Source organism: Asparagus officinalis, chromosome 3 (assembly GCF_001876935.1).
Source record: "Asparagus officinalis chromosome 3, Aspof.V1, whole genome shotgun sequence".
NCBI lineage: Eukaryota > Viridiplantae > Streptophyta > Magnoliopsida > Asparagales > Asparagaceae > Asparagus > Asparagus officinalis.
The window spans coordinates 78,016,443-78,039,583 of record NC_033796.1 but is presented as its reverse complement, the minus strand read 5'-3'; positions in this window follow the sequence as shown (position 1 = coordinate 78,039,583).

Genomic DNA, 23,141 nt, shown 5'->3' with positions numbered 1-23,141 from the left:
ATGGACTAGTTTAAATACGGATGAAAAACCCAATTTATCAAATCCATGAATACTGCGGGTGCATTAGTTAGCCCAAATGACATGACAAGAAATTCAAAGGACCCATATCAAGTTAGAAATGTTGTAAACCCCAAAAATTTGAATATTTTGTGAAAAATAATAATAAGTATGTTATATGGTAAAAATATAATATATTTTTATGTTTTAGTATGATAGGAATTGATTTGAGATCAATTCAATATATATTTGTGAATATATGAGTGCAAATGCACAAAACATGCACGAAGAGAAATCTGAAAATATGACTAGTTGAGAGTTTATATATTTTACACACTGATACAGTTTGAATCTAGAAAAACTCAAAAGAAAAAATTTGTAGGTCTCTTTAGTAGTTTTCCAATAAATCTTAAATTACCTCATTCATAGGTCGCATGAGAAAGTTACAGTTAAAATACCGAAGGTTATTTTCCTAGTTAGACTAGGTTTTCTGGTTCGGGTCAAACGAGTTTATTTCAGATTTGCATATATATATACATGTGTTTTTACAAAAATTATTATATTTTCATCAGAGTTTCAAACCATAGAAACCCCTCTTCCTCTCTCTCAAACCCTAGCTCTAAAGTTGAGATTTTGGGAGCGTGTTGTGAGGCGAGAAGCAAGGAAAAGGTGAGATCTACGACATTTGGCGACGAGGAATCATTTCACATCAGTTTCAGAGGCTTGCACACGTGATAAAGCAAGATCATCTACATCCAAACCCATCCCCATACTGTTTAATGATTATAAAAGTATTAAATCAATGTTTTCATGCTTAAGGCTTAACCTAATATGAAAAAGATGATATTTTTTATGATAAATCTTAACCCAATACTAGATCATTAGCTTTTCCTAATTGTTTATGATAGTAACATGATCATGATTATTAGGGATGATTAATTTTTTCATTTTTTAAACTTGATAATTATGTTTAACTCATGTGTGAACCCTAATTTATTGTCTAATTGAATTATAAAGAGGTTTAGTTTTTGTTTTCATCAGAGATTGTAGAAAACTGCTGCACGTGTATAACATTTAACTGGAAATTTGAGATAGCATATAAATACTAAACTGAACAAAACTAGTGTCAAATAAAATCTATATGAACCTAGTTTCCAAAATGAAAAACCATTCTAAGAAAGAGTTTTTATAAAGAAAGATATACTAAATTTACTGATAACATGTTCTGCAGAAAACTTCTGCATGTGTATAACATTTAACTAAAAATTTGAGATATCATATAAACTCCAAACTGAACCAAACTAGTTCCTAATGATAGCTATGTGGATCTAGTTTCCAAAAAAGAAAAGTATTCTTAAAAAGAGTTTGTCTAGAGAAAGATATACTCAATTTACTAATGAGTCGATATTCTATTTGTACAGGCTATTGAGTCGGGTTTGGATGCTTTATCTAGAAGTCGTCCGTACGAGGGTGCGATAAGGCTTGTGAGCTGTACTTCTAGGAAACCTATATGGTAGGCCATTTCGCACTCATGTTAGGCACTGAGATCGCGCTGAGATAAATGAGTTGTGTACACTAATTAGGATACCTACAGGGTAGTCCATTGCACATGATAACGCTACTAATTAGGATACCTACAGGGTAGTCCATTGCACAAGATAACGCTAAGTATCAAAATCTTACACGGAGTTGCATTGAGTTAGTTAAATGATAGCCTGAGTTGTTGGCGGATGCCAGTTATGTTTTTGACTCACTGCTGAAATATATGACCCAGAGTACTTTACATTTGAAAGTACATGGGATTTGTGTCGGTATTCATTTTATCTTCCCAGTGATAGTGGAAGATATTATGAATACGATATGTTGATGTCTTTACTTTCTTTTACTATTTTTTTTATTTTCTTAGTTGGGATCAATAATTAGCGATTTCAGAATTTGAGACATATGATATATACATGAGGGTTTTCTTGTTTGGATTATTTCGCTCGACGAACCAGTCTCGTGTTGTGGATTTCTAATTGTTGATTTCATTTAGATTGTTTATCTTTAGTTCGGTATTAATATTTAGATATTTGCAATTTGAGACATATGATATATACATAAGGGTTTCCTTGTTTGGATTATTTCGCTCGACGTACTACGTCTTGTATTGTAGGTGTCTAAATATTAATTCCATTAAATATGGGGAAAAATAATCTAGGTAGACTATGTTTAATAGATACAGCATCTACTCCATATAGCAGCCCTTCCCCTGGGGACGGATGGAGGTGATCTTGCTATAGCGCTCTGACACTCTTGTTGTTACTCTTTTTCTTCTAATATTATTTCAAGTAATTCGGAGTACCGGAGAGTCGCTGGATGACGAAGTTTTTACATAGTCACCATCACATGAGATTTATTAGAGCCTCCACCGTAGTTTTATATTTTAGTCTAGACCTGAGAGTTTATTTCATAGTGTAAAGGCTGTGTGCCTTAGTACGATTTTCAGTTGTTTCTTATCGAGACATATTTATTCATTTTGGATATCAGATGTATTCTAGGTTGTTCATTGAAACATGATTTATTTATGAGATACTTCTTTCTATATCTGTCTATTGTACTTATTTCCTTTCTTTTGCATGTTTTGTACCTGCACTTTATTTTGATTCTATTAGAGGATATTGCTATGATTGGTAAAACTTGTTGTTGCACAGTATGGGTGCATGGCAGGTTTAACATCTCTGGGTTCATCGTGGAATACAGCCATGTGTCAAAATAGGGGTTTTATAGTTGGTATCAAAGCTCTTGTTCTAGTATCCTTATGATCATCTTGTGTCAAATAATGGAACTAGAATAGAGTTTCTTAGGATTCATGTATAGAGTCTGCTAGGAATTCCTAGAAAGAGTAAGCATGTTATACACGTATGTTCGAAAATTACGAAAATTTTTTATGGCTATATTACTTTGATTGAAAAGTATTTCGTTATTGTGATATGTTATATTATATTATATATATTATATATATATATTATATATATATAATATATATATATATATATATTATATAATATATATATATATATAATATATATATATATTATATTATATATATATATAAGTGCATTTCGAGTACGCATTGTGTGTTACGGCATTATGAGTTTGGGGGGGGGCGGTTTGAAAAAAACCATCAACTAAATAAGTGAGTTCGAGAGCTCACAAAGGGGTCCTTATCCAGATCTGGGCTCACGCCATCCAACCCTTCTTCCTCCCTCTCTCGATCCGCCACCGAACCCCAACCAATAGTGCGCCAAACCCTAATTTTCTCCCCCTCTCTCGTGACTAACACGAACCGCCACACCGTCGAACCCTGTTACCTCTCCCTATCTTGATCCGTCGCTAAACCCCGACCAACCATGCCCATAGCGACACAGTGCGTCGAAATCCTAATCCCCCTCTCTCGACACCATGATTGCCATGATTCTTAGACCGAACAGCCACGACCGCCACGACACCGCCGCCGAACCCGGTGACTCACCCCTCGAGCTCTCGATCTCCATCAGGCCCCAAAAAAACTAGAATCATCAACGAAGGTGTGTTCTTCCTCACCTCGATTTTTTGATTTACAGTGCATTGCGAGCATAGATTTTGGAATTACAGGATGTTGAAGAAATTTAGGGGATCAACCTTAATAGAAGGGCGAAATCCTGGGTATTAATGAGAAAATTAGATCCATTTTCATATTAATTTGAAGAGTATTCATCACAAATTCATCTCACTTTTTTAAGCAAATTAAATGGATTATATTTCTAAATTCAATTTTGTTTTTCCCCCCCCCCCCCCCCCAAAAATTCATCTCACTTTTTTAAGCAAATTAAATGGATTATATTTCTAAATTCAATTTTGTTTTTCCCCCCCCCCCCACCCCCAAACCAAAAAGATCACCCCTGAGCCACTTAAGAAAATTCTGATATAAATATTTTGTATAGGTCAATTAAAATTTTTATATAGGACTACTATATATGTCAATTAAAATTTTGTATAGGTCAGTCAAATTTTATATAGGTAAATTAAAAATTTTCTGATTTGAGAAATCTGATACAAAATTCTGTTGCATACATCAAAGTTATGATCGATAGGACTACTATGGAGAGCATTATTGAGAACCAAAAGATGATACCATTGATAAGTCATGTATACAAATATTTTTAGGTTATCCATGATAAGAAAGAGTTTTTATGTTGTGAAGAGAGGTCGAAGATGTGGTATTTTTTATAATTTGGAGGAATGCAAATCTCAGGTAGATAAATTCCCAAATGCCTCCTACAAAGGATATGCAACGTACGAAGAGGCTTTGATTGAATGGGAGAAGCACACACTCGCTCATGATTCAGCATCCAGCTCGAGGCATGTCCAGACATCTGTTTATGCTCAAGAACAATGATATTCAGTGAGGCATAATCTGGATGAGGACAATGAAAAACTTGGGGTAACAGCTAGTTTCTCCATCAATGCTTTTGTATTAGGTTCATTATTTACATTAGTAGTGTTTCTCGTATGTATTGTTGCGGTATTTATTTGTTTCTCCATTGTAAAAAACATGTGATGTTATCTTTTCATTTTTGGTTTCTCTGGTGTTTTAGCTGGGGCTCGTATTGTCTGTTGTTGTCGACTCTTGTATCCAGTTTGGCATCGGTGATGTTTAGTGTCTGAGTCTGTTGAGGTTGCTTTTATGCAGTTTCTTTTTGATGCCAGAGAGTTGCAAGGTTTTGGTTATGGCGGTGGATTTTGAGCTTTCCATGATAGTCGTTGGTGCTGTTTTTTTTCACCAAAGCCCTGCTTTTACTGGCTGAAGTTATGGCACTGTAATCTTTGTGACCTTTTCTAAATATTAGTGAAATAAGTCCTTTGTTGTTGTGTAGTTGTGGCTGTTGTTCTTCTTTTGTTCCTTACATTTGCTGTTGTGCATGGTTTTGTGATCTTTGTCTTGCTTTGTTATTGAAAGCTTTTACGGTTAGGAGATAGCTAGTCTTGTTTAGAATTGCGCTTTGCGATCTCTGTGTTGTTTTGTTTTTGTTTGTGGAAGGGGTTTGCATAAGCTTTGTGTTGTTTTATTAATGACAGGTTGTCTGGTTTAGAGAAATTTGGCAAATTCAGTTGCTGGTGGTTTGGATAGTTTTAAGGATATGTTCTCTTATGGGTCATGGTTACTTGAGAGTATCAAGAGTTAGTATTTGTGTCGCTACAAGTTTACATCAGAGAGGAGAATTGTGTTATTTATTTCTTTTCTTAATGTTGTCTTCCATTCTAGTCTCAAGTTGATTATATATTTTCAAGGAAAGGAAAAGAGATTATCTCCAAGTTCTTTGCAAATGCTTTTTGGTTATCTAAGTGTGTTTGGTAACCAAAGTGTTTCTTTTTGTAGTGTTTTTTTAAAAAACACCATACCATGGTGTTTATTTTTCAAACGTGTTTTTAAAACACCATTTATAGTTATTATTTATATAGCGGCGGCGACGACCGCACGAGCGGCAGGCAGGCGGGCGACAGGCAGGCGCGGATGGCTCGGTGGCCGGCCGACCGATGACGCTGCCGGTCGACGGGTGGTGGGCGACGACCACCGGAGCGGGCTGGGGGCGACGGGAGGCGGCGGTGTACGGCGGCGGCGGCCGGGTGGTGGGTGACGGCGATGTCGCGGCTGAGCTAGCGGCGGTAGCGTAGGCGGGAGGCGACGGTGCGGGGGGCGCTAGCGCAGGCAAGCGGCGACGGGCTATTGTGGGGCGGGGAGGGTAGCGACAGGAGCCGACGACAGGCAGTGGGTGGTGGCACAGACGCGACACGAGCAGCGGCGGCTGCGCGTCGGAGCGGCCGACGGGCAGCGGCAGCAGCGGTGAGAAGTGGCGGCATGCGGTGGCAGCAGGCTGCGGGTGGTGCGGCGGGCAGCGGATGGTCGTCGAGCAGGACGGCGGCGGATGGCGCACGGAAACAGCTTAGATGAAAAACGGGCAGTGGCGACGCGGGCGCGGAACGGCCGATGGGCAGCGACGGGCGGCGACAGCGACGGCGGGCTAGGCGGCGGTAGCGGCGGGCAGGCATCGGTCAGGCGGCGGCGGCGTCGGTCAGGCGGCGGCGGGCGGTGAATTGCCAACGGGTAACGACGTCAGCGAGCGAGCGCGCCGCCGTCACGCGGGTTAGCCTGCCGTCGGCCGCCGCTGCGCTCGCCCGTGCGCTGCCCGTCGGCCGTCGCGTCGCGGATTATTGGGTCAAGTGGTTTATTTATTTGTTTGTTTTGTTATTTATAATTTTAAAAATTTCTATTTGGGTTAGAAAATATCTTGAGTAAATTTATGGGGATTTTTGAATTACATTATTGGATGTATTTTTGGGATCTTGGAATATACTATTATTAATTATATATTGGTAGAATAAAACAAATTTAAATTTTTGTATGTTTTTTAAAGGTTTTAAGTAGAGTAAGATCTGGGTCGAGGTGAGTGGGTCGAAGGTAAAGAAGTGTAATATTGATATTTGTCGTGGATTTTTTGAGGCGGTGAGCAGCGCGCCGTGTACCCAGGTGATAAGGTGAATGTCTGTGTGACGCCTTCACCGGCCCGCCGCGCTGTTTTATTGGTCCGTTTTGGTTGTTGGTGGTCTTTGGGTTCTCAAACCGCTTCTCGTGGAAGTTTTAGTCAATTATCGTGTAACCGAGGTCAAATGGGATGAACGCGTCATGATGTGATATGATTCATCTTGCTTCATCCAATCGTTCTTAATTTGATTTCATCCCTCTCAAACCCCTAGTTTCCTTCCGCTCCTTAGGTCTACCGTCCGCCCTCTGCTAATGAACGGTCGCTTGCTTGCTCGCGATTGTTTGAGGCCTGAAAGGGAACCTCTCCTTGTCGAAGCTCATGCTTTCTGGTCATCATGCTTTAGTAAAGGCCCTGAACTGCTATTTTTCCTTTATGCCTGTGTCATCTTATTAGGGGTTGGATTCAAAGCTAGGTTCTCTATTTTAAGAATCTCTGGTATATGGGCCTCTCTTAGGTAAGAGGATTGAAAAGGAGGCTTTCATTTTACTCAAAGTGTGGCATTATGATCGATTATCTTAGTAAAAACTCTAGTTTCAAAAAATATAAGGAGCCTTAGCATTGAAGATTTATCCCTTGGAAAATTTATCCTGGGGTAAAGGGTGTGTTAATTTTGGATGATTCATTCCCCTACCATAATGCCTAATATTTTAGAGATATAGGGTTTGTGCTCGATTCGTCCAACACAAAAAAGTTCGCATATACTCTTCCTTTGTTTATGCTGTTTTTATGCTAACTGACTATCATGATGCTGATAACGAAACCTATGTCATCAGACTTATGTTAAAAATATAGACCATTGTTTTCTCTGTTGCTGACTTTCAAATTTTAAAATTCTGCAAGAGATATTTTAATCTTATTAATGTTGAGGGAGGAATTTCCCTGATGTTAATGTCTCTGATTTTCGTATGGTGTAATTATCCCTATGTCTAAATTTTTTCTACTGCTGCTATTAGAATTTGCTCTATACAACTTGATCTCCAGGAACGTAGTTTTGAGACAAGTCATTTTGCTCTCAATAGTAGCTATATTGTTTATGACCATCTTAGCAAGAAAGTACATTGAAGTTCAATTGGAGAAAGGTTTTGCTTTATGGACATGCATGTCGGGTTCTCATTACAAGTTCTATTCTTTGGGTCGCATCGTTACAATTCTCAGCCGCAGTTCCGTGTCGAGACCTTACTAATGACGGCCAAAGTTGAACCCAAGGTCAGGGAATTCTTTGAGTAAGAACTGCTGCTTGAATTCGGATGAGACTTTAGAAGATCTCATTTATCTACTCCTCAAGTGCACTGTTATGTTGTGATCGGCTTGCCTGTGATGGCCATTCTCGCCTCTCCAGATCCCCTTCCAGTCTAACACCATCACTCACTGTACTCGTACATTTAGGTCTTCCTACTTCTGATGAGGTTAATCAGCCCGTTTCTGTTGGATCAGTTTTGAATGCTCGACTCACTAGATCTTGAGGCGTAAATGTTGATGAGATAGTATAGACCTTGCGTCAGTCTCGGTTGGATTTAGTTCAGATCTAGGGTGGGCCGACTCACTGGCCGTTTTCTGCCACTACACTGATGGTGTGGGCATGTGACAGTGATTTTACATTTAGCCTAAGCTGTTGTCGTCGCCAATCTTCTTGCGCGACCCTACGCTGCCTTGACTTTGGGTGATTCGTGTCGAAGCATTATGAACTTGGGGTAGACAGACTAAGACTTCCATGCGGTCTCTTGTGCCATCTGACGTTTTGTATATTTTCTGGTGCTAAGACTTAAACTTATTCTGAAATCTCTGTAGGATTGCTGTCGAGATTTGGACACGTTGTGTGGTTAAAGGCTTTGGATGATTAGCTTCGACTCGTATTTTGGAATATGTTTCATGGGGTTTGTTGGGTGGTAGCTTGGACATGTGTAGTTTTTACAGGTGGAACATTACATATCTTTTGAGGCATAGTATAAGCTAACTTATTGATGATTTTGGGCTCGCCTCCACCTCCTTGTAAATTATATGCTACACCGCGAGGGTGGAACTGTCGGATAATTTCTTGACGTGCTTATATCTAGGTAAGTCAATTTTGACCCTACGCCATTTAGCTCACCTAACGCGTCCATCACTTGAGTCCAAGTAACCCACCCATTTAATTAATAGGTGCGCTAATCGGGCGGGTCCTTTTACATCATATTAAATGGGCGCGTAAAATGGCGTTATACATCGCCACGGGACCGTCCGCGGGTGCTGCTGCCTGTATTCCCAAACAAAACCCTAAAACCCTAATCCGGCACCTATACCCAGCCCGTCCGCCGCCGACGCGCAGCCCGCCGCTGCTCGTTGCCGGTCTGTCGCCACCGACCCACTGCTTGTCTGTCGCCATGTCGGCTACACCTACCCGCCGCCACCACAATAGCCCGTCGCCGCTGCTCGATAGCGCCCTTCCCGCGCGGCACCGTGGCGCCTGCGCCGCCTAGCCGGGCTAACCCGCCGCTAGCATCGCCGCCGACGCATCGCCGTCACCCGCACTCACCCGGCCGCCGCCGCGTCCACCGACGCCCTGGTCCCGTGCGCGCCGGCGAGCTCCACGCTTCCGGTGGTGCGGTCCGCACACCACCCCGTCCGACCGGCAGTCATGCGTCGGAATCCGGTCCAAACGACCATCCGCAGCGCCTGCTGTCCGCCGCCTGCGCCTGCCGCTCGCTCCGCCGACGAGCAGCGGCGGGCGAGCGGGCGGCGGACGGGCGGCAGCTTAGATAAAAAAACGGAATCTCAAAACACCTTTTTGGTGTTTTAAGAAAAACGTTTATTTTTTAGATTTTGTAAAGGGTCAAGTCAAAAAATCACCCCGGTTACTAAACACGTTTCATTGTTTTTTTTTGAAAAAAAAACAAAAACGACGAAAACGCCATGGTTGCCAAACACTCCCATTTAATATTTGAATCATAGTGTGACATTATTATTTTTGAATTATAAAATAAAAAGGAATGAGATCAAAAGTACATTTATGCTTTCTGTTAGGTTTCTTTAATTTACTCAAAAGGAATGAGATTGAATGTCTTCAGATCAAATAATAGATAGATAGTATTTGCATCTACAATTTCATCATCCAAGGTGAAAAGTGTAACATTATATAGGTGATGTAAAATTTTGAAGTAATTTCATCATCCAAGGTTGTATTCTTATTAGAGTTGCCTAATATAATAAAATTTGTATTTTTATGCTGATTACTGTGATGCAAAGTCGTCCTTAAAATTTCTGAAAAATCGAGCATAGAAAAGATTGACGGAAGGCTTCCAACATAAGCATGGAAAACCCCATCATGGGCAGGGAAAAAAATGAGCCGTAAATTATTTTTAATCTCTTATTAAGGGTTAGCTAAGTTCTTATTTTAACCCTTTATGGCCAAATATCATCTTAAAGTATAAACTAATTCAATTTCTAAGCATAATAAATAAATAAATGAATATAAGGGTATTTGTTGGGGTGGGGGGATCATTGCACTGGAAAGAAGAACTCTTTTTCACCTATCTCCCCAATTTTCTGGAATATTCTGGAATGGACGTTGGTGTAAACGGAAGAGGCTGTGAATTTGGAGATAATGATGTTATTTATTAGCGTGCATATATTCAATATTCAATAATAGAATTGGAGATTGTTGGCAGAAATAAAAACTCACAGTGTAACGAACTTGCATTAATTGTCGTTATCCACGTAATCATACTAATGCCGTAAAAACAAAATAAAAAAGTATAGTTCTCAAGAACCCTCCCGCGAAAAGTAACAACCTCTCGACTCTAACAGTACATGTGTACCCGCTTCTACACGTTAAGATAACTGTTCTTGCAGCACAATCTTGGCTATTGCGCCCAGATGGTGATCGTCTATAAAACCCTCCCCTTTCTTCTTCTTCTCGCTCGCTCGCTCTCTCTCATATCCTAAAACCAAACTCTCCTCTTTCTTTCCCAAAATCCATCGTCTTGTCAACTCAGAGCTCAAATCATGGCTCCCGTTGCTATGAACGAGGAAGACTACTTCTACTATATAAGCTGCAACAATAGGAGTTTCACCAGCATAAAGGACATGGAGGGGCACAACCATCGAGTCCACCGCCATTTCAAGGAGAAGTGCCGGAAATGCCTCAATACGCTTCGCCATGTTGGAGATCTCGCGGACCACGATGCTCAGGGACACACCAAAAACATTAGCAACTTGGTGGTAAGAGCTATGTTCCCTGCCCTGCTTAATGCATCCCCTGGTTCAACCTTAACCCGTCGTTACTGATCAGATCCGATGACTTCTATTCTGTGACTAGTCTTTTTCTTCATGCTTTTAGATCTGTTCTTTTCTTTGGAGCTGGATCTTGATGTTGATAGTCTTTTCTACACTTTCTGCTACCTGAACTGAAACTGTGCAGGGATGTGCCTTTTTCTTGTTCAAGAATCTTAGGATAATGAACCTGAAGCCTTGTAGCTACGATCTTGTTCTTTTTTATTGTCAAGCATTCTTGATGTAATGTTTGATCAAGATACTTGTTGCAATAAGATCTTGTCGTGGTTGGATGCCTGCTGATAACGTGATCTCTAACAGCATCTAGATCAAAATTGAGTTTCTGGATCCGTTGCCATTTTTAATTTCTAGCTTTTAGTGCCTTTTCTTGAGTTTTTGCTTCCAGTTTTTGCATAGAACACTGTGAATTCTGTGATTTATTCTTCTGTACATTCGTTGTTTCAATTTTATTTTAGTTTTGGTGTTCTAGATCTACTATGCTCTGGATATTTGATTCTTTATGATACGTGACCAGTGAAACGAGCCACATATATTTGAATTTGTTTTTATTAAAATAGAATTCTAACTCACAAATTCAATTGAAAATCTAAGAGTGTATTTGGTAACCAAAGTGTTTCTTTTTGTAGTGTAACGGTCGGGCCGCAGGCCGCGGGCTGCGGGTCGGCGCGGCGGCGGTGAACAGGGCCGATAGGTAGCGACTACGGCGGCGAACCGATGGGCGACGGGCGGGCGACGGGCAGCGATGGGCGACGTGGCGCGCGAGGCGGGACGGTGGAGGTAGGGCTAACGGTGACGGCGGCGCGCGGTGGCGGCAGGAGGTTGCGAGACGGTGGGTGGGCGGTGGGCGGCAAATGGCCGACGGACAGCGGTGCGGCGTGGCGCGGCGGCATGGCCGGACGGGCAGCGACGCGACCGAGGGTGCGGCAGGCGGTCGGCAGCGGCGATGGTGGCGGCGGGCGGCCGACGGGTCGACGCGGTCGACGAGCAGCGACGGGCGGCCGACGTCGACGAGCGCGACACGGCGGCAAGCCGACGGTCAGACGATACAGCGCCGGCGACGGACGCGGACACGGCCGACGGGCGTGCCTTAGATGAAGAAAAGGACACGCGACGGCGGGCGACGGTACGGTGCGATAGGCATGGCGACGGCGGCGCGGGCGGCACCGGCAGCGGCGGTAGGTGGCGGCGGCGGCGGGCGGCCCGACGGCCGACGAGCAGCGGCGGGACCGAGCGACGACGGACGGGCGGCAGCTTAGATGAAAAAACGGAATCTCAAAACACCTTTTTGGTGTTTTAAGAAAAACGTTTATTTTTTGGATTTTGTAAAGGGTCAAGTTAAAAAATCGCCCCGGTTGCCAAACATGTTTCATTGTTTTTTTTTTGAAAAAAAAACAAAAACGGCGAAAACGCCATGATTGCCAAACGCTCCCTAAGCTATCTAAGCTTGTTGCTTGAAGTCTGATTCAAATCCCCTTCTCTATATTGTTGGTAGTGAATGCAGAGCTCAATTATTCAATCAAAATTGATGTGAAGTTATTTATTATTAAGTAAATGTTATGATTTGCTCAACATATGACAATCACTGCTTCTGCTATTTAGTAACATATGACAATTCTTGCTACTAAGAAGTATGATATCACATTTCCTTTGCAGAGTAGAGGTGGGGAAAACTAAAGTATTCTAGGAATTAGGATATCATATTTCCAGTATCAGAGGAAGAAAATTATTTAACCTGTGTTCTCAGTTCTCATCCTGTTACTCAATAACTATGTACATTACAGAAATTGGTAAATGGATCTAGTTTAGTGAATGAGCAAAGTATATTGTACATAACCACAAGGCAATCTACTGATTTAGCTGAAAATAATCAAACAAATAACGCATAATTGTAGAGGATTCCTCATAAGCAAACATAATAGGTGCATACATAGCTGCATTCAGCAATGTCACTAGGCCTAGTTAACAAACTTGCTTCCATCCCATGAAACCAGTCAGACAGTATGGCTCCTCAGTAGTCCTACATGCGCAAACAATATCTTAGAATGTCCTGATTCAAGCTCCTGATTGTCAAGCTCCTGATTCAAGCAACAGATATCACAACATTATTGGAGTTTGCTTTTAAACATGACACATAAATTTCTAGCATCGTATTTGTACAGAAAGTGATACATTTGTTTACCCGGTTCATGCTGAGTATTACATTTCATTAGAAAAATTAAATCAAAGATTAACTGTAGAAATCTTCAAAGCTCCCTTGCCTTCTTATAATTCAAGGCTAATATTGATATCAGTTTGAGAAACACACTCCGAATCATAAGAAGAAAAGCTCAAAGATGTAGACGAATACAGAAAAGACTGTACTCATCAGGTAATGAATACACATCTTAATTTAAATAATACAAAAACAAACAATTCATGGATGTACTATTACGAAAAAGGAGACTACTTGGAGCATTAAATCAGTCAAGGTAATCATAGAATCACACTAGAATTCATAATAGTGATTGACAGCAATTCACAGCAATTTTATTATACAAAACGTATAAGTTTTGTGCATCTACAGATCAGCATAGATTTTCATTTTGGTATATTAATGAATGACATGCAGATATTTGTTAAGTTGAATTTTTTTACCAAGTTGAAATAAGAGTTGAAAATTAATCTTATCCTGGACATATTCCCATGCTTCTAATTGTACTAGTTCTTTAAAATAGTATCTTAAAAAGTCCAGAACCATTACCCTCTAAATCTTCAAAAAGATCCACATCTTCACTTGATGACTCATCATTACCCTATTGCAAATTTGTATCACCGCATGTAGAAGACCTACATTATATATATATATATAATATATATATTAATAATATATATATATATTATATATTATATATATATATATATAATATATTAAGTATATGTATATATGTATGTACTAGTATATGATGTATTATATATGATATATATAGTATATAATATATATATACATAAGTATATATATAGATATATACTATATATATATATATATATATATATATATATATATATATATATATAATATAGGAGAAGAGAGAGAGGAGAGAGAGAGATTAATGGGTATCCTTGCATAGGAGCCGGATTTTCCTCCTTGACGGCCTCTAAAATCACACTGATTGAGCGACATGTTGCGATGATCCGCTCCATTTGAACTTTGATCTCTACATATTCTGAAAACCGCCCCCAACACACCAAGTTTGGGTGAACCCTTCGTCGTTTGACCCGCTTCATCCACTCTATCAATTTAACAGCGCTTTTATGAATAGAACTTTTCAGCCATAGGCTCGCGATGGAGCGTCAAAAATATGACGACGAAGTCACGCCCAACTTAGGTGTCCTTGGGGTTTTAAGAATACTGTAGATCAACGTTAACGGCGCGAATCATGCCACGAATGTTCGCTCAATCATGTCGATTTGTAGAGCGTCAAGGAGAAAATCCCCATCCATGACAACGATACCATTCAATCTCATATTAATACTATATATTATATTATAATTATATATAATATATAATATAATATACATATAATATATATATATACATATATATATATACGATATATACATTATATAATATATATATAATACTAATATATATATATATATATATATATACTATATATATATATATATATATATATATTATATATATATAACATATATATATATATATACATATATATATATATATATACATATATATATAATATATATATATATATAGTATATATATATATATATATATATATATATATATATACATACATACATACATACATACATCAAGACAGATACTAGAATGTGAAAAATAAGACAACATAAATAATAAAAGAATTATTACTTATGGATTTGTGAGTGCCGGACAATTTCGCTTATCATGTGATTGGCCTACTTTATCACACCCATGGAAACATCTATCTTTTTTATTTTTGGCTCTAGTCATTACTTTCTCTTTTCCTCCTTTCAACCTTTTGCCGCACCCTTTTGCTCGCACTTGATCAGGTTCATTGAAACTATTTTCATAATTACAAGAACCATGCGCACTAGTACCATCACCTATTATCTTACTACATATTGGATTACTTTTCTCGGTGAAGCTCATTACAGCCATGTGGCTACTAAGAAATTGGTCAATTTGCTCATTAATGCTACGCAATCCATCAGTAAACATCTTCCTTATTTCTTCACACCGGATTCATGTGCAGCCTATAAATGGAAGGATTATGTAAAAATTTCTTAACGTCGACTCAGTACTAAAGTAGAAGTTAGATGTATTCAGCATAGAGGATATCATCGGAGAATAGCACCAACTTCAGTTTATGCCGAAGCAATGAATGTCAATTACATAGGAGGATTTCACCTACTACTTCGGTAAGCAGTTAGAACTAGCCCGATTAGAGCAGGAAGATATACCGATAGTTAATTATGGAAGCAGGATTGTCCGAAGACAAGGGCAAGAATAAGAAACATTTTGCAAGACTTAGAGGACCCCAACATCGCGGCAAGAATTTTCAACGCCAGCAACAGAAATTAGGACACGATCAATAGCAGAACCGTGGTCAGGTTCAACAGTCACTGGGTCAATGTTACGACCAGCAACAGATGGTTGAGACACTGCCAACCGTTTTGAGAATTGAAGGGCCAGTAGGCCAGATTCGTGTCATTCAGGAGATTCCTAAGGGATAGATAGTCTCATATTTCCACCGCCAGTAGTTTCGCATTCGCCAGCCACAGGCAGAGTCTATGCAGTCGTACCACGTGATCACGGTGCGAGTGGAACTATAGTAAACGGTACTTTCTTAGTGAACTCTTTTCTAGTTCAGATCATGTTCGATTCCGAAGCTTCTCATTCTTTTATGTCTCATGCCTTTATGGATAGACTTCAGTTAGTCGCACATCCCTTAGATGTACCGCTATCCGTTTTTACTTCTTTAGGGAAGGTATCTCTATTAGGGAGCGTCTGTAGGAGATGTGTCATTAGCTTAGATGAGTCCGAGTTTATTGTAGATCTAATAATTTTGTGGATGTCAGATTTCAACGTAATTCTTGGTATGGATTACGTATCATCGTACCATGTTAGCATCGACTGTTTTGTGAAAACAATCAGTTTGTGAGCATTTGATGGGTCTGAGTTGATTGTAGTGACCTCTGTTAGCCCTTATGTTTTGATGATGTTCTTACAACCACCATTATCGGTACTAATGGCTTATTGAGTGTAAATTTAGTAAAATCATTTGTCAAGCTCGTTAGTGCCATTAACGGAGGATGGATGGAATATACGCTAAAACGAAGACATCTAAAGGAGGAGGAGGCCAAAAAGATGAAGCAACGTTATTTCAAGAACAACAAAGTCATATAAAAGCTTCATCCGATTCAAGCTATATCAAAGCTCAAGTATTGCTTTCAATATGAGGATATTAGCTTTCTTTTGTTTTTCTCTCTAGTACTAGAATGTGGGCAAAGAGTTACTGAGTTTGCTTGAAGCTATTGGGAATCACACACACGTTTTTAGACTTGTGTCTTTTAAGCGTTTTTCACAAAACACTATTTTTCACAAGTATGAGTACCTATCTGCAAAATTCTTTTTCCAAACAGTTTGTTTTTAGTATTAAAAACATTTTACAAAGTTTCAGAATTTTCAGAGGTCAAATGAATATTTTGCAAATATTTCAAGTTGGTCAAAAATCTGTTTTCTAGAAAATATCAGAAATCGGTCGACCGGTCCGGTCCAGATTGTCGTCGGTCGACCGATACGGTCGACCGAATTTTCAATCTTCAAATCGGTCGACCGTTCCGGTCGACCGAAGAGGCTCTGCTTGGTTTTCCAAATTTCTTTAGCTGTCAGCGGTCGACCGACGGTATTTTCGGTCGACCGATTATTTCTTCGGTCAACCGATTTGGTCAGCCGCGATTTTTTTAAACGGTCGTTTCTCGCCTCGACTCCTGTGCTTTCACTTATTAGTGATTGGCACAGTCTGAGGTCACAACCTGCAAAGTAGATTATCTTCCTAAATAGGAAGATTGGGTTTTTGTTTTTATTGATTTAAACTCTTTTATAAAAACCCCCAAGCCTGCTTCTTCTTCCCCAAGCCCTAACGTTTGAAAGAGAACCAGAGAGCTCTGTTTCTTCCTGAGAAAATTTTCAAATCAAATTTGTTCTTCTGAGTTCTTGTGTGTGTTTCACTTCCCAGCTTCAGTACTCTTCTCTTTGCTATAGCCGGCTTCCAAACCGGGTGTGTAGTGGATTTCTCCTCGAGAGTGGGGAGCGGGGACGTAGGCCAGAGGGCCGAACCTCGTTAACACATCGCGCGTCAAGGATAACGAACTCCTAACCCTATCTCTCTTACTTTTATCGCATTTTTGTTTTGTGTTTTGCTTGTGCTGAATTTATATTGCATATTAGAGCCTCTTGACCCTAATCACCCCCCCTCTAGGGTCCAACAATTGGTATCAGAGCTTGGTCTCTATATCAGTTTTTGGTTTAACAACCTTAGAGAAAAGATCTAATGGAGGCCTCTTTGAATATGCATATGTTGGAAGGACAATCCACCACTAGACCACCTCTCTTCACAGGGACCAATTTTGCTTATTGGAAGGCTAGGATGAGAATTTACCTTCGTTGCATTGATCTTGACATCCTAGGGCTTATAGAAAAGAAATATGTAGAGAAGTCCAAAGTTGAGAACATGTCCGATGATGAAAGGCACCTTGCCAATCTCAATGCTAAGGCCATGAACGCCTTAATCTGTGGTCTTTCCCCCAATGAATACAATAGGGTTTCCACGTGTGCAACCGCATACGAAATTTGGCAAAAATTATGTGTCACACATGAAGGAACACCCCAAGTTAAGGAATCTAAGATTAGTGGACTCATGCATGATTATGAGCTATTTAAAATGCTTCCTAATGAATCCATTGATGCTATGTTTTCCCGTTTTACTAATATCATCAATGAATTACATGGTCTAGATAAGCAATTATCCATTCAAGAGATGAACTACAAGATACTTCGCTCATTGACTCCGGCATGGGAGCCCAAGGCTACGGCCATTGAGGAAGCTCATGACCTCACTATCTTAGCTCTTGATAGTCTCATCGGAAAGCTCAAAGTGCATGAGAAGAAGCTCAAGGGGAAGGAGAAGGAGGAAGTGCCATCACGAGAAGTTGAGGAGCCGTCACCAAAGTTGAAGACCATAGCTCTCAAGGGAGCTAGTGACAACTCATCTTCGTCGTCGGAGAGTGAAGTTGATTTTTCTAGAGAAGTGGCTCATCTCTCTAGAAGAATCTCTAGACTTATAAAAATGAACAAAAAATTTAACCCTCGATCTAACAACAAGTTTTCCTCTCGTGTAGGTAAATGTTTTGAGTGCAATGAACCGGGTCACATCGCTAAGGATTGCCCCAAGCTCAAAGAAAAGTACATGAAGTACAAGAAGAAGAAGGCTATGTATGCCGGATGGGAAGAATCCGAACCAAGTGACTCGGATAGTGATGAAGAAGGAGCCAAACTTGCTCTTCATGACCCAAATGTTTGTTTCATGGCAAATGAACATGAGGTAATATCCGAGGCCGAAAGTGAATCTTTTTATATGCAATGTGACATAGCTATGGCTTTAGAAGAGTTGAACTTTGAATTTAAAAGAATGTCTAAAGAATACTCTTCTTTCAAAAAATTGCATGCCTCTTGTGATATTAAGCTAGAACAACTAACAACCTCTCTTGCTCTAAAAGATGAATTGCTTGGAGATCTCGATTTTGAGAACAAGCAATTAAGATCAAAGATTGAAAGACTAGAAATTGAGGGTTGTAGGACTAGACCCACTCATGCTTATGCCAACTACAATCACCATGGTAGAAATAGGTTTCATGGTTCTAACATTCGTACATACAAAAGAAATTTTGTATGCACCTATTGTATGAGACATGGACACATTTCTACTCATTGTAGAATTAAAGACAATGAAGATTTTTATGGTTTGATATGGGTACCCAAAGGTACCAAAACTACTAACCACCAAGGACCCAAGACATGGGTACCTAAAGCTACTACACCTTCATCTTCTTCTTTTGTAGGGAACGTCACGGCAACGACGTAAGGAGATGTGGTACCTTGATAGTGGTTGCTCACATCATATGACGGGCAACAAAGAGTTATTTGCAACCCTATCAAGGATTGAAGGAGGCAATGTCTCCTTCGGTGGTGGTGAGAAAGGTAAAATCATTGGTATCGGTTCTATTGGTAAGAAACCCTCACCCATTATTGAAGATGTTTATTTAGTAAATGGCTTGAATCATAATCTTCTTAGCATTAGCCAATTAAGTGATAAAGGTTTTGATATTTCTTTTAAACCGGATAAATGCATCATTAGTATGGATGGAAAAATTGTTTTTATTGCAAATCGCAAGTCTAATGTTTACATTTTTGAGATGAATGAGTTAGTGAATCAAGATGTGAAGTGTCTTGCGGCAATTGATGAAAATCCTTGGATTTGGCACAAGAGACTTGGACATGCAAATATGGAGTTAATATCAAAATTGTCTAAGAAGAATCTTGTGAAAGGGCTACCTAGCTTGCACTTCATAAAAGATACAATTTGTGAGGATTGTGCCAAAGGTAAACAAACAAAGTCTTCTTTCAAATCCATCCATGAGGTATCGACTTCTAAACCCTTGCAATTACTTCATCTTGATTTATTTGGTCCTATGCGTGTTACCTCTCTTGGAGGCAAACACTATGTTTTTGTGATTATTGATGATTTTTCTCGTTTTACATGGACAATATTTCTTGCTAAGAAAAATGATTGTTTTGAAGAATTTGCTAATCATGTTAAAAGAATTGAAAATGAAAAGGATTTGAAAGTTGTTAAAATAAGAAGTGATCATGGTGGTGAATTTCAAAATGAATTTTTCTATGATTTTTGTGCTCATCATGGTATAACTCATATGTTTTCCGCTCCTAGAACACCACAACAAAATGGTGTTGTTGAACGGAAAAATCGTACCATACAAGAGATGGCACGCACTATGTTAAACTCATTTGATTTACCAAAATATTTTTGGGCGGAAGCCGTCAATACGGCTTGCCCTGTTTTAAATCGTGTTTTGATTAGACCAAAGCTTAAGAAAACTCCTTATGAACTTTATTATGGAAAAACTCCTTTCATTGGTTATTTTCGTGTCTTTGGTTGCAAATGCTTTATTTTAAATACAAAAGATCACCATGATAAATTTGATTCCAAAATTGATGTTGGTATTTTCTTGGGTTATGCACCTCGAAGTAAGGCTTATAGGGTCTTCAATAAACGAAGCCTCGTTGTTGAAGAGTCTATAAACGTTACTTTTGATGAGACTAATGTTGGCTCTCAAGTTGTGTTGCCTAGGAAAGATGATGATGATGATATTGAGGGAGGATTGGACTTGTTGCAAATCAATGACACTCCCTCTATAGAAGTTCAAAAGGATGTGGATAGCACAAACGCTCAAGATCAAGTTGAACCACCTAAAGCTTGGAAATTCACATCAAATCATCCAAAGGAACAAATCATTGGGAGCCCTTCAAAAGGAGTTATAACTCGCTCAAAAGCCTTGAGTGAATGTGGTAATGTTGCATTTCTATCTCAACTAGAACCTAAAAAGGTTAATGATGCTTTAAATGATGAGTTTTGGGTTTTGGCTATGCATGAAGAATTAAACAATTTTCAAAGAAATGAAGTTTGGAAGTTAGTTCCTAGACCTAACAATGCTAGTGTTATTGGTACAAAATGGGTTTTTAGAAACAAACTTGATGAACATGGCATTGTAACTAGAAATAAAGCACGTTTGGTTGCCCAAGGATACAATCAAGAGGAGGGCATAGACTATGATGAAACCTTTGCACCGGTTGCAAGGTTGGAATCTATTAGGATGTTTTTGGCATTTGCTAGTTTTAAAAATTTCAAACTATTTCAAATGGATGTCAAAAGTGCTTTCTTAAATGGTTTTATAGAAGAGGAAGTGTATGTTGAGCAACCCCCCGGTTTTATAGATCATGCTTTTCCTAATCATGTTTACCGGGTACAAAAAGCTTTATATGGGTTGAAACAAGCTCCTAGGGCTTGGTATGCTCGCCTCTCTAGTTTTCTTATTGAAAATGGTTTTTCAAAAGGAACAATTGATAACACACTTTTTGTGAGAAAAAGGAAAAATGATTTCATTTTGGTTCAAATATATGTGGATGACATTATTTTTGGTGCTACTAATGAATCCTTGTGCAAGGAATTTTCTAAAGTTATGCAGGATCACTTTGAGATGAGTATGATGGGAGAGCTTACATTCTTTCTCGGGCTCCAAGTCAAGCAAACTAAGGATGGGATCTTCATTTCACAAAGCAAGTATGCGAAGGAATTGGTGAAGAAATTCAAGTTGGAGAATTCTAAGCATGCGCCTACTCCCATGAGTACTAGTGTTAAGCTTGATGCGGATGAGAGTGGTGAAGATGTGGACCAAAAACTATACCGAGGTATGATAGGTAGTCTTCTTTATCTCACCGCTAGTAGACCCGACATCATGTTTAGTGTATGTGCTTGTGCACGTTTTCAAGCCTCTCCTAAAGCATCTCATTTAATTGCGGTTAAAAGGATCATTAAGTATGTTAATGGAACTTTTAACCTTGGTTTGTTTTATCCAAAAAGCACCACTTTTGATTTATATGGTTTTTGTGATGCCGACTTTGCCGGATGTAAGGTAGATCGCAAGAGTACTAGTGGAACATGCCAATTCTTAGGAAATTCCCTTGTTTCTTGGGCTTCCAAGAAACAAAATTGTGTTGCATTGTCCACTACGGAAGCGGAATACATTGCCGCCGGCTTATGTTGTGCTCAAGTTTTATGGATGAAACAAAGTTTAGTTGACTATGATTTGAATTTTCAAAATATTAAAATCTTTTGTGATAACACAAGTGCCATAAATATTTCCAAAAATTCGGTTTTGCATTCTAGAACTAAGCATATTGACGTGCGCCATCATTTCTTACGCGATCATGTAGAGAGACAAGATGTATCCCTAGTATTTGTTGACACCAAATCTCAACTAGCGGATATATTTACTAAGCCTCTTGGAGAGGATGATTTTTGTCGCATAAGAAATGGTTTGGGCTTATGCACTATGTGAAAGTTCTACATTGTTTGCTTGTTTAGTTGCATTTTGTATTTCTCTTTACCCCATTTTTGATGGTGACAAAGGGGGAGAGAAATCTCCTCATTTGTTGCATATATTTAGGGGGAGCTCATAGATAGGGGGAGCACCTATCTATAAGCTATTTCATTTTTGCTCTTATATAATGGTTGGTTGTCATCATCAAAAAGGGGGAGATTGTTAGCCCTTATGTTTTGATGATGTTCTTACAACCACCATTATCGGTACTAATGGCTTATTGAGTGTAAATGTAGTAAAATCATTTGTCAAGCTCGTTAGTGCCATTAATGGAGGATGGATGGAATATATGCTACAACGAAGATATCCAAAGGAGGAGGAGGCCAAGAGATGAAGCAACGTTATTTCAAGAACGTCAAATTCGATTAAAAGCTTCATCCGATTCAAGCTATATCAAAGCTCAAGTATATTGCTCTCTATATGAGGATATTAGCTTTCTTTTGTTTTTCTCTCTAGTGCTAGAATGTAGGCAAAGAGTTACTGAGTTTACTTGAAGCTATTGGGAATCACACACACGTTTTTAGACTTGTGTCTTTTAAGCGTTTTTTCACAAAACACTATTTTTCACAAGTATGAGTACCTATCTGCAAAATTCTTTTTCCAAACAGTTTGTTTTTAGTATTAAAAACATTTTACAAAGTTTCAGAATTTTCAGAGGTCAAATGAATATTTTGGAAATATTTCAACTTGGTCAAATAACCTGATTTCAGAATATGTCAGAAATCGGTCGACCGGTCCGGTCGACCGATCCGATGACCTTTCTTCACTATGTCTCCAGAGTGTTGTCGGTCGATCGATACGGTCGACCGAATTTCTCAACCCTTAATCGGTCGACCGTGCCGGTCGACCGATGAGTCTCTGGATGTTTTGTCAAAACTCCTTAGCTGCTGGCGGTCGACCGATTTTTTCGGTCGGTCGACCGAAGGTATTTTTCGGTCGACCGATATTTTCTTCGGTCAACCGATTTTTGCCTCTGTTCAGCCGCGACTTTTTTAAAACGGTCGTTTGCCTCGAACCCTGTGCTTTCACTTGTTAGTGATTGGCACAGTCTGTGATGAGGGTCTGAAGAAGAGATTATTATCTCAT